The 13,695-nt window shown below is 42.1% G+C and overlaps 1 non-coding gene across 1 annotated transcript; it reads right to left on the bottom strand.

Annotated features, from left to right (window-relative positions):
- Positions 1-7,880: 7,880 nt before the first annotated feature.
- LOC116581340 lies at positions 7,881-7,987 on the bottom strand. The gene has a single exon (XR_004282015.1). It is a non-coding gene; the product is annotated as a U6 spliceosomal RNA (small nuclear RNA).
- Positions 7,988-13,695: the final 5,708 nt, after the last annotated feature.

Raw genomic sequence — 13,695 nt, 5'->3', positions numbered from 1 at the left:
CTAAATAAATATCGTAATTATAATACAGTGTGAAATATTCCCACTTGGAAAGTGTATGGGTTTCATGTAAACAGGAACAGGAACTACCAGACACAAGCTGAATGAGACTCATTATGACTAACAAAATACAACCCCAAGTGGGGCAGAGCGACTTTCTACACATACGCAGTTGAAGGCAGTGGAGCCAAACCAGACCCCAGGGCTCAAATAAGAACTTCATTAGGGAAAATTAAGAACAATACACAATGCTGATAAATCTTGCAACAATGATCTGCCTGAGGACCAACTACAAAAGGAGCACCAACAAATAAAACTATATCCTGCAAAGAACACATAAACAAAAACAAGGATAATGATGTGCAATAAAACTTAGTAGGGAAAAATAGATTTAAAAAGCAAATCTCGGTCTTCCTGTCTTTCCTCTCTCCCATTCTGCCTTCCCCCAGGATCTTAATGAGTTGTTGATTATCTCTTTTTAAAGACCAACTCCACGAAAGCTTAGAGACATGAAAAATAATTAGAGCATAAGACTAAGTATGGATAATTATGAAATGGCAAAATATAATTAATCATCCATTCCCTGAAAATATCTCTTCTAAAATGACTCCATAGTATTCAAAGGCACAAGAACTTTAATTCTGCAATACCCACACACCCTCATAAACATACACACAGAAACAGTGTGCAAAACTGTGTGCTCACAAAATAAACTTGTTGGAAGACTTGGGGGCAACAATCAAAGCACTCTTGCACGTGAGTTTGCTCGATTAGCTCCCCAGGCATAAACTTTACCTGCTCCACGCTCTGTCTGATACCATTCTTCAGTTCTAGCTTGCCATCAGGGACTTCAAGTTTTCCGTGTCTGAATTTAGTGCTATTAGAGATGATTTTTTTTTCCCCCTTGAAGACATGTATATTTATTTTCCTAACCATCTGAGACTGGAGAGAGGGTTTCTAAATAAAGATTGTGAAATATTTAAAAATGTACGCCACTAAAACACCATGTCTTATACTCCTTTTGCAACTGCCAGTTTCTGACACAACAGTGAATTGAAGGGCTGCCTCAGTATTGAATTGATTTGAATATCCTGGCACCCACTGAATTATTTTGCCACATTAAGTTGAATGGCATTGTGACTTTTCCTGTAAAAGCATTCATTCCATTTGACTAAATACCCCAAGAGCTTAAAGTCTAAACATTTTGTAAAATAAGCTAATTAGTAGTGGAAACAAAATAGAAGGCAACAAGAATGTGTTTAGAAGCTAACAGGGTTGTTGAGCGGTAAGTCTGGACTTAAACCCTCTTAAACCTAAGAGGAGCAAAACATGCTATCACATCATTTTACCTCTTTATGTCAAAGTCAACAGCATGAAGCTCCTCTGAAGAGACAAACAGATTTATTCTGTGAAAATCTCAAGCAAGCAAAAATTTAGCAGGAGATTTTTTTGTATACGTGGTGAGTAAGCCAGTAGCACTATCTTCAGCTGCAGCTTTGCAAAAGTCAGAGGACTATTTTTCAAAGAGATCATTTTTTAATATAAACCCTTTATAAAAGCTGAGGATTGAAGTCACAGTAAATATTACTTTATTCAGGGCAATTTCATCGGTGGTGTTAAACTCTAGGTAGTAGACCAATATTTTTTACCTGGAGAGGTCAATCCACTTAAGCAACATATACTTAGGGAGCAAACAGAGTCAATATTTTCCTGTGAGAAGATCCTTGCATCATCTTAAGCATTTAGCAAATGCCTGAGTATTGCATTATCTGGAAGAAATTGTCCGTGAGCTAAAAATGATTCCTGCACGTGCTCCCGCAAAAGAACGTCTCACTAAAAGAATTCAGCTATGCTATGGGATATGCACTACATTAGTTGAGCCCACCAGAAGTCACTCAATATACTTCAAGGAAACAAGTCACTCATCAATTAAACGAGTGAAACTATGTTTCTCCATACAGGTATTGATGAATGAGCCATTGTCCTCAGTAGCAATTATCAGGGAAAACAAGACAAAAGGTTTCACCCTTCTTAACATTTCAATTCTGGTTTTCTTGTTTACTATAAAAAATGTGTATTTTTTTCCCTAATTGTTGTTCCACTGTTAAGGTTCATATTAAAAACAAGGGGTATATTATAAGAAAAAAATACAATTTTTATTAAAAATATTGTCATTAGAATACTCCATGTATCAGATAATTCTTCTGGATGCAAGAAACCGAATATGCCCCAAAGAAAATGCTTTAAAATACAGACTTAAGGGGTGCGTGGGTGGCTTGGTCGCTTGGGCATCTCCCTTTAGCTCAGGTCATGATCTCAGAGTTCTGGGATCCAGTCCTGCATCCGGCTCCCTGCCCAGCCTGGAGTCTGCTTCTCCCTCTCCCTCTACCCCTCCTCTCCTCTTGTGTTTTCTCTCTCAAATAAATAAATAAAATACTTTAAAAAATATTTTTAAAAATGCAGACTTAATATAACTTAACAAGCTGTCAAGTCAGAGTAGTCTCAATGAATGAGTTGACAACAAAATAAATGTCATTAGTTGTGGAATAATTTTGCCCCAATCCTACCCTAAATCTTTCCCATTAAGTGAAGGGGAAAAATGGCATAGAGTTTTAAAACTGTGTTCAAAACAACTTTTTTTTTCATTTAGAGATATAGTCGTATAAAAAGAGACTCAAATGTGATGTTAATTATTTTCAAGTAACCATGTTTGATACAGATTCTGAAACATCCCAGCAGAAATAGGAATTTTAAGATCTTTCCAGATTTATGTGACTCTTCAGACATTTTAGAAAAGATGGAATTAGTATGCTCCCAGGTGGAACAGACAATGAATAATAATAATTATATAAAGTGTTTAATGTGGATAACCTAGTGGTTCTCAAAGTATCTTTCCAATACCTTCGGTGTCCTAGAGACACTTTCAGAGAGGTAGTGAGGTCAACACTATTTTTTATTACAACACTAAAATATTGTCTTTTCCATTGACTCTATCTTGACAATGATAGTGCAAAAGTAGAGGTAGGTCAAAGTGTAACTCCTTGAACACAAATCAAATTAATAGCATCAAACTGTACTAGTAATCATTGTATTCTTCCCTGTACCCACTGTGTTAGTTGCTAGGCCTACCATAGCAAAGTATCACAGATTAGATGACTCAAAAACAGAAATTCATTTCCTCACAGTTGCGGGTACTAGAAGTCCAAGGTCAAAATATTGGTAGAGTTAGTTTCTTCTGAGCCCTCCCTCCATGGCTTATGGAAACTGAGTACTTCCTGTGTCATTATATCGTCCTCCCTCTGTGTCTTAATATCCTCCACTTACAAGGACAGAAGTCATATTGGATTAAGGTCCACTCTGATGTCCTCATTTTAACTTAATTACCTCTTTAAAGACCCTATCTCCAAATACAGTCACGTTTTGAGGTAGGGCTGGTTAGGAATTCAACACATGCATTTTAGAGGAGACAGAATTCAGCCCATGATTTTCACCATCACACAATTCCCTTTTTAAAAAAAAAAAAAGAAAGAAAGAAAGAAAGAAAGAAAGAAAATTCGATGAAGCAATAAAAAGTATTGATTTATTAAATCTAGGGCACCTGAGTGGCTCAGTCGTTAAGTGTCTGCCTTCAGCCCATGTCATGGTCCCAGGGTCCAGGGATCGAGCCCGGCATTAGGCTCCCTGCTCAGTGGGAAGGTTGCTTCTCCCTCTCCCAAACCTCCCACTTGTCTTCCCTCTCTGGCTGTCTCTCTTTCTGTCAAATAAATAAAATGAAATCTTTAAAAATTTTTGAAGACATAAATAAAAATTAAATCTCAACCCCTGAGTACATATCTTTTTAATATTATGTGTGACGAAGTGGATGAGAAGTACCCATAAAGCACTTCTGCTTTATACCAACATATGAATGGGAGTTCCAAGATAAAACATGTGTTTTTATTTTTATTTTTATTTTTTTTTAAAGATTTTATTTATTTATTTGACAGAGAGAAATTACAAGTACACTGAGAGGCAGGCAGAGAGAGAGAGAGAGAAGGAAGCAGGCTCCCTGCTGAGCAGAGATCCCGATGCGGGACTCGATCCCAGGACCCTGAGATCATGACCTGAGCCGAAGGCAGCGGCTTAACCCACTGAGCCACCCAGGCGCCCAAAACATGTGTTTTTAAAATAGAACATATTTACTTGAAATAACTATTGCCCGCTTGACACTCAACAGACTTTTTTCAAAAGTGAAAGATGTGAGTCTAACACTTCAAGCAAAGATGAGAGTATTCTTAATGATGACTTTTGAGCTTTCAAGCAAAAATTAGAATTTTTGAAAACTTGCATGGTTTTCACACACTATAAATTTGACAACTTCTCAATATTTAACAGCGTTTCTGGTAACACTGGTAATGATATTGGTATATATGATTTTTGATATCATGTAACAAAATGAGCCGACAGTTAGAAACTCTGCATAACTCAATGAGTCTTCCAAATGGCCAGAGCATGATACTTAAAGTCTTACACAGACAAGGGATCAATTCAAAGTGCATGATAGAATGGGGCACGTGGTTGGCTCAGTGGGTTAAAGCCTCTGCCTTTGGCTCAGGTCATGATCTCAGGGTCCTGGGATCGAGCCCCGCATTGGGCTCGCTGCTCAGCAGGGAGCCTAGCCTGCTTTCCCCTCTCTCTGCCTGCCTCTTTGCCTACTTGTGATCTCTGTCTGTCAAACAAACAAACAAACAAACAAAGTGCATGATAGATGAATGGATTTTAATGTAACAGAGATTAAAAGGTCTCTTATATGGTTTCAAATTTTACACCACAACTTAATTTCAGAAAAATTCCATTTGTCAACTTTTATATATTATCAGAAAAAGACTACCCATTGTTATCTGAAAGGACTATTAAAATACACTTCCTTTTCCAACTACATGTCTTGATAAGTCAGCATAGAAGAGCAGGTGTGCCTGACTCTTGGAGGATGCTTCTCCTGCTGAGGCAATGAAAGAAGCATATATTTCTAGGGGTGAGGTTACAAGATTCTGGAGATGCCATGGGGCTGGCCGACTCAGTGAGTATTTAGAGCAGAGTCTCATGATGGGCATGTGCCATTAGGGAACAGGATTAGCTATACAATTTGTCCAATTCAAGTGTGATTATACTGAATGAATGCCATTGAATTGTACATTTAAAAAGGGCAGAATTCATGTTATGTATTTTTCACCACGATTTAAAAAAAAAAAAAATTTTTAAGAATAGCAAGATGATGACAGCAGTTAAATCAAACATTGGCCCCTTTTGAGCCTGGAGCCCTGTATGACTGCCTATCTTGCAGGCCTATGAAGTTGGGCTTGTTAGAAAGGAATAAACCTTTATTGTATTAGGCCATTGAGATTTTAGAGTTATTTATTATCACAGCATCCCCTAACATGTCCTGAATAATAAGGAGCTAAAGAAGGCTTAACTAAAGAAATGACTTTCTAAACTGATATCCAGAGAATAAATAGGAATCAGCAAAGTGAATTGAAGAGAAGACTTGGTCAAGGAGAAGGAATGGCAGGGGTTCCTGGGTGGCTCAGCCTGTTAAGTGTCTGCCTTGGGCTCTGGTCATGATCCCAGGGCCCTGGGATTGAGCCCCTCATCAGGCTCCCTGCTCAGTGGGGATCCTGCTTCTCCCTCTCCTTCTGCCTACTGTTCCCCCTGCTTGTGCTCTCTCTCACCACTCTCTCTCTCTGTCAAATAAATAAATAAAATCTTTAAAAAAAAAAAAAAAAGAGATGGAATGACATATGCTAACACCCTTAGTAAGGAGAATTAATCACAAACAGCATAATGATACCCCATTTTCTGGCTATTGCTATTGTCCCTTCAAAATACTCTTCACCATCCAGCTTTCTACCCAGGAGTTAAACTATATTGGTTTTAATAGTAGATTCCCTTAACTTTGGCTTCTAGTTAGATTCTGCTGCTAAAAAGCTCTGAACTTTTTTTTTCTTTTTTAAACCTGAGGGATGAATAAAGAAACCAATATGTTTATTTCTCTGGCCCTCTCTATGGGGTTGTCTCAGGCAATGCCTCAGGTAATGCCCTTCCACTAATGGCACTCAGGTCTTCTCCAAAGGGATCTTTCTTCCCAGCTTCCATAACTATTTTTATCCCACAATCCCTTTGGTCCTGAGTGTGGTAGCACTTTTTGGTTGTGGTTTCAATCTATCTTATTCACATATTTGTATTTCCTTCACTGAGCCCTTACTGAATTATCTTGTTTTAAGAGGCACCATGTTATTCCCATTTGGGCCCAGTAGGATAAAGCCAGTATCAGCACAAGAATGAATACAGCTTGAGATTTAATTAGAGAACAATACAGAGTCCAGATCCATGTGGATACATGGAGCAGTTTTGTCCATCATTTTGTAAGAGAAGACACTGAAATACATGCTGACGGCATGTTAGGAAGTTAGGTACATTTGTTAGAAGAAAGCAATTAGTATATACTACTTTTGAAGAAAAATATAATACAGACTCTATTCCAGTGGATATATTAATCCTTGCATCCTACATATTTAAATCCTTTTTATCTGCAAAGTCAATCACAAAATTCTTGTCATTAGTCTGTACAGAGAATTATAATATATATGAGCTAGAGAATAATGTAACCAACTCAGCTGCCTTCTCTATAGAAGAACAAAAATGTATAATCAATCTAGAAGGACAACCCTAGAGGTAAGAGGGCACATGTTTTTAGGTTTAATTATCTCTAAACTCTAGGTAATTACCCATAATTTCAAAGTAAATCTCAATTACATTACCCAGTTTATATTTTTCTCATCCCTGTAAAGAAATTTGCATCATACTTCTGTTATAGTTAGAAGAAGAATTATGATAGCTACCAGTTGAACCATAGATTTGTACCTCATTGTGGCTAATAATGGTTCCTAATTAGAATAACCTGACTAGCTAGAATAATTGGTTACCACCTGGAATAATTTATTATAATAAAAGGAAATCATGCTATCTATTCAGGTCCATTCATGTCCATTTACTAAACCCCAGAAATACTTGTTTCCTTTTCAACAAGTTATGTTTTAGAAAAAGTTGTATGTTGTATACAGTCTTTCTAGGAATGAAATTGTGACCCTTCCTCCACCCAATCATACACTGAGGTCCAGACTCCCAATATGACTGTACTTGGAGATACCCCTTCAAGAGATAATTGAAGTTAAATGAGGTCATAAGGGTAGGGCCCTAATCTGGTAGGACTGGTAGCCTTCAAAAAAGAGTAGAAGAGTAGAAAAGAAATATGTCACAGAGGAAAGGCCATGTGAGGAAATAGCATGAAAGAGTCTCTCTGCAAGCCAAGCAGAGATCTCTCCCGAAAATCCAACTGGGATTTGTATTATGACAGCCCAAGCTAATACAAACTTTGGAACTGAGACGTGAAGAGCTACTGTATGATTTTTGAGAAGTGAAGTGCTACTGTATGATTTTTCCAGAAAAGCATATATCTAGTGACATCTATGAGGAGTTTTCTGGGGGACAGAATGGGCAGGGTCCCCATTTTATGGGTTGTAACCAAAGTGAAGGAGTTGGGCAGTTTTGAGGTCTGCCTTGAAAGAACTGTCATGTCCCCTGTATCCAAAGAGATTGAGGGGAACAATTAGCCTGGGGGCACTACAGAATCTAACTAATATTCCCTGTGGTCTTGTGGCCATCATGCAAATGGTGCATGTAAGGGTAGCTTAATGACTGAAAAGTGGGGTCCCAAGATGAGTAGGTTGATGGCATGTAAGGTTTGAAATCTGTTTGCTAATAATTTAAGGCTGACTGGGGCATATTAGCTTTGGGTTACAGTGTAAGCTAAGGAGACCTTTATTGATATCCATTCTTATTTTTCTTTAAATATGGCATACTTTATGAATTTGTGTGCCATCCTTGAGCAGGGGCCATGCTAATCTGCTCTGTATCATTCCAATTTTAGCATACGTGCTGCCAGAGCAAGCACTCAGTGTCCATTCTTCGGGGATGGCCCAGGAAGGGGATCCGGATCCAGGATCCCCCCGGAAGCATCTACACATAGCCAACAATTGGAGGAATAGGTTGAATTGGTTGTTTGGAGGAGGTATTGTGTCTCCTTAGTGGAGCCTTTGTATTACCAATGGAAAGTGAAAGCAAACAACATAAGAAGGGCAGAAGAGGGGTCATGCTTCACAGTGGGCTGGTCTTTTTGCTATTTAAGTTTAGAGCCAATTATGTGAGCATAGAAATCCATGTTTAGGTTGTGATATATATACCAAAAGAAGGCTACAATTCGAAAGACAAAGATTAATCCCAAAGGAGGTGATGATGGCATTGTGAGAGCAAGACATCAAGAGCAGGGACAGCTCCAGGTAAGTAATGATTTCTGACCAGGTAAACAGAGAGGTCACCCTGAAGGAAAAGTTTGAGAATGAAGTCTTGAAATTGGGAAGGAGAAATCATGGAATTTGGGGAGGAAAGTATCTGGGGGGTTTCTAAGATAGTATCATAGAATGATTGAATACCAGAGAATGGAGATTGACCAGAAACATGGGCCTCTAAACCTCTGGGTGTATAGCACCTGAGTCTCATTTGAATTACAGATGTAGATCTCTAAGGGCTTACAGCTGTACTTGGTGGAGGGTTTCCCACCTGTGGACTAAGCTGTCTTGATTCTGGAAAGACGGATCCACAGGGAGAAGCCATGAAACCATGAAGCCATGAAGTTTTTGGAGTCTCACTCCAAAAACTCCTCCCCAGTTCCCCTCAGGACCTCATTGAGAAGCTTTGTTATTAATCCAAATTGGGGTATCCATACTCAATAGAACCCAACCATACCCAAAAAGGAACATAGCTGTTGTTTTGTAGAGGGAGTTTTCATATGTAAAATGAAACCATTACAGTGGTCAGAGAGGTTCGTAGTCCCAGGGGTTAATATTAATCCTAGGAACTGGGGCGCCTGGGTGACTCATTGGGTTAAGCCTCTGCCTTCGGCTCAGGTCATGATCACAGGGTCCTGGGATCAAGCCCCACATCGGGCTCTCTGCTCACCAGGGAGCCTGCTTCCTCCTCTCTACCTGCCTCTCTGCCTGCTTGTGATCTCTGTCAAATAAATAAATAAAATCTTAAAAAAGAAAAATATTAATCCTAGGAATTGAACCTTCTGAGGGGAAATTTGGGCCTTTGAAGGGGAGACTTTATAGCCCCAAAAGGCCAAGCTCCAAAGCACCAGGATAGTGTTTGTGTTAGAGGTGTTTTCATTGGGTCTGAGGTAAGTAAATCCTCAATGTATTGAAGTAAGGCACTGTCTGCCTCTGGGGAGCTGAAGGGTGGACAGATCCTTGGCTAGGGCCTGTCCAAATAAATGTGTACTGTCCCCACAGCCCAGAGCAAGGGCAGTCAAAGTCAGCTGTTGGGAAACCTAGTGGTTACCTACCCAACAGGACCTGAGTGGTCCTGACACTCAAAGGCAAGGAGGAACTGGAAATTTGGGTACGCTGGGATTCAGAAGAAAGCATCTTTTAGATTCCACATAGTATACCAAAGGGAGTCTGAGGGGATCGATCCTAGGAGTGGATAAGGGTTAAGAACAATTGGGTGAATAGGGATAACGGCCTCATTGATAGCTCTTAGGTCCTGTACCATTTCGTGTGGGCCATTGGCCTGTTTTATTGCCACAATGGGGGTATTGCAAGGTGAAATGCAGGAGTGTAGAAGTCCTGTTGCCAAGAATTTTTGTGTGAATGGCTGTAGACCCTGTCCGACTTCTGGACACAAGTACTGGGTACTGGGATTTTCAGGGCCAGGGAGAGAAATGACGATCTTTAAGTTGTATCCTTATCAGTGTCACTGATAGAGAGCACCCCAAAATGGAGCTCTCCCAAATCTGTTGGAAAATGGAGAGACCTTGGTGTTTGAAGGGGTGGAAACCTCAGGGACAAGAATGCCAGCAGGGGGCAGTCAACCTCAGAAAAATTTGTACCTTATGTACCAAAAGATCAGTTTGTACCTTTGCTATTTTGTCCCTTCCAAGTAATGGAGTGAAACAATCAGATAAAACAAGAAAGAAGGGGTAAAGTTATTGTTACTCAAAGCACAAATTAATAGGGAAGTGAAACATCCCTTCTTTGGGTGCCCATTTCTACTGGTGATGAGAATAGAGGACTGGAAGAGATGCCTGAGTATTTAAGGGCAGATTAAGTAGCTTCTGAATCTATTAGAAATTCAGTTTTCTCTTGTGCCACATCCCGTGTTACCCGAGGCTCTGCCATAAAGATGGAGAACATGGGAGCCTGCGCAGCCTCTGGGCCTCATCAATCAAAGGAGAGGAGGTCGCCGCCCTCCGTTCCTCCATTGAGTTCTTGATCACTGAAGTACAGAGTTAAAGGCAGCTCCAAGTTGCCTGCAGCAGCCTTGGCTTAAGGCTATAGATTACCTGGGTTGGCCTATGCTTGGGGCTTTTGGGCCTGGGATGACCCTTCTGCATGTGGGAAGGTAGGGAAGCCCATTATTCTCCAATGCCCTGGTTGTTTGCAGGCCAGGCAAGGCCCTGACAGAGGGCACACTGACATGTCTAGGCCAGATGGCCCCTGGCGACAATGGAAGCAGGCTTTAGGAGCTTCTGGGTGTCGGGAGGCTTAGCAGCTGGCACCTGTGATGGCTTTTGCCCCTGCGTGGACCTAAAGAAGAACAGGGAGCTAGTGATAGCTACAGCCTTATATTAAGCTTTCTGCTTGTCTCTCTGTTCTGTTCCCTTTCAGCCCCCAAGGCTGCCTCTGGGTTATTGAAGACCTTGAAGGCCATTTCCAGAAGTATGGGGAAGGGGATCAGAGGTCCTGATGGAGCTTTTGAAGCCTTTGTCTGATAGCAGGGGAAGCTTGGCTGATGAAATACTTCGCGAATGTTGCCCTGCTCTCTGTGCCCTCAGGATCTGGGTTAGTGTACTTCCTCATGACCTCCACTACAGGAGAATGAAATAAAGCAGGATTTTCATTTGGGCTTTGGGTTATTCTTTAAGCTTTGTATAATTTACAGGTTTTATGACTGCTTTTTGCATGGCCTCATTTAGGCAAATTATCATGCCGATTAATTCTGCCAGGATCTCCTGCCTGATAATCTCATCTAGTGTTGGCTTTGGGCCTGCCCATAGCCCCACCAGAGCATGGTCAGGGATACAGGTGTGGGCCTCACCAGCCCAGCTCTGAGCCAAAGACCAGATACAAGGTCTTTCCTCATGGGTGCAGCATGTGGTAAAGATGATCTGAATGTCCTGCCAGGTGAGATCAAAGGCAATTATGAGTCTTTTGAATTCCTTAATGAAATGGGAAAGATCTTAAGTTAAAAGAATCAAGTTTTGTTTCTATCTGAGACAGATCAGACATTGGAAAGGGAAAGTGGACCCTAATGGTCCCGGATCCCCATTTGCTACCTCACAGTGGAGCATTACATTTTGTGAAGAAATAGAAGTCAAGTTCTTAGGCTCATAGTTAAAGCCAGGCAGGTATGGGATGGGGAGAGGGGGCCATTGGTAGGGTGCTGCCAATGGCAGGGGCCCCTAGGGAATTAGTAGGATCCAAGAGAGCTTCTGGGTTTTCAGGGGGAGGGGAAAGATGATGGGGTGGAATAAAACAGGGGTTATTTAGAATGTCCACAGGCTCAGATGGACCATGAAACCAAGCAAGACACATTCTACATTTTTTGCTAAGTTCGGGGTTTGGGGACAATGCCATGAAGGCTTGTATATATGAGACTTCTGACCTTTCAGAGGAGTTCTGGCAAAAGAAGTCAAGCTGGAAATAAATTCTAAGAAAGAGTTCCATGGAGAGGCCATACCTCTTGATCTGGGAGTTTGATCTGAAGCCAGGAAACATTACATGAAAAGATGGGAAATTTTTTCGCAGGCCTTAGGGGTCAGATTTATTCCAGTCATTAGGAATACAGCCCAAGAGTAAGTCCAAAAGAATAGAGAGGTTTTGTCCCATAGAGGAAAGACCAACTGCAAATTCCCAAAGGAGCATTTTCCCAAAGGGAATGGGGCTCCAGCTGGTGTTTGCAATTTCAGTCAGGGTACCCAACTGACCTCAAAAAGTCTTGGACCGTATAACTCTACCAGAGTGTCCCACCAAGGAGAGCGTCATGGCAAATGGCAATACCAATCCCTGCTGGGACATCCTCTGCAACAGGGAAAGAGGACACCTGCTGGCTGAACCTGTACCGAAAAAGGGCGGAGGAGGACTCAGCACTCAGATTGTAGGAATGTATTTTGCTGGTAGATCAAGATGACATCTGGATCTGTGGGATCAAAGGAAAGGGGGGAGGCGTAAAAGAAGCAAGGTGGCTGAGAGTCAGCTCAGGAAAGGGTCCCAGCAGAGTCCGTAAGGTGAGAGGATTTGCCCTGAACAAGCTGTCACGGCCAGTCGTGCTGCACCATGGGAATGGATATCTCAGGAGAGGAGAGGGTCCTTCACCTCACAGTCATGGACAGTCCCTGGGGACTGTCACCCTCAGACCTTCAGATCACACTGGGGAGACGCCCTGGCCAGAGATCTTCTGTTGTCTGAGGAGTATGAGGGTTATACTGTTGAAAGGCCAAAAAAGGGAAATGAGAGGGAGGAAAGGATCCCTCCAGAGGGCAAGAGGGGTAATCCCTCACCCTCTAGGGCAAGGACTGCCTGGCTGGTTCTCCCTCCCCCGCCAGACTTCAGATCCTCACCAAAGAGTAGCCTTAGCTGGGTGTCCATCAGTTCCACAAGGAGGCAGTCCACTGAAGGAAAGTTCTGAGAAATTCCCCAAGAATCCAGGGACAGTCCCAGACCAGCAGAGGGTCCCTGGATAGGCCACCAAATGTGGGGTGACCGATTGGGAGGCTGCTGGTGGGACAGGCAGGCAGTGAAGGAATTCACCCAAGGCGAGCAAAGCAGACAGAAGTTTATTGAAGGCACTGCAAGGGAACAGCAGGCAGGACAGCAGAGGAGAGACTCTGCCATGAGGCAGTGGGTGTGGCGGACTAATCGGGGAGGTATGGGAACCTGTGGGATTTTCCTTTTTTGGTACCTGGATATTTTGAGGTGGCTTGCCTTAAGAGCCTGTTTGTATTCAGCCCCCCGGGATGGTCATGGGCCCTTTTACCTCACTCAGGTCTCCATTGCTTAGGCCTATTTCCCAAAAGGGGGGCCTCTTCAAGTAGGAGGCCAGGTTTGAATCAGCTATCTCCATAGAAGGCAGGATTAGGGACAGGATTATACCAGCACCAACACCGGACCAAGGGAAACAGAGAAAACTGGAGCCATTGAAGGAAGGCTGCAACCGTGTGTGTTAAACTTAGAGAAAAAGGAAAACCGGTTGACTCCACAGTCAGTTCAGAGATCATGGAGGACACCACTCCCACCAGAGTCCCGGGGGCAGCCTGCTTCCTCCTCCTTTTCAGTGGACACGTTGACCACTGCTGGTAACTGTATGAGCAAGGTCCCCGCAGAGAGCTGCATGGGTTGATCCAGGCTGCAGAAACAAAGGGGGAAGGATGCCCTTAAGAGTCCTGGGGTGACTCAGCAGTCCTGGAAGGCAGAGCATTAAAGCAAGGAGGATTATTTTTCAGTCTTAAGATTGAATGGAATTTGTACTCCCAGGCTTTGAACTAGCTTGGTGCCTGTCACCTCTTTCTCTTTCCAGTTTCTCCTTTTTAGAATGAAAATGTCC

Source organism: Mustela erminea, chromosome 1, assembly GCF_009829155.1.
Source record: "Mustela erminea isolate mMusErm1 chromosome 1, mMusErm1.Pri, whole genome shotgun sequence".
NCBI classification, from domain to species: Eukaryota; Metazoa; Chordata; class Mammalia; order Carnivora; family Mustelidae; genus Mustela; species Mustela erminea.
Note: the sequence above shows the minus strand (reverse complement) of the source record. Positions and strands in the feature narration are given on the sequence as shown.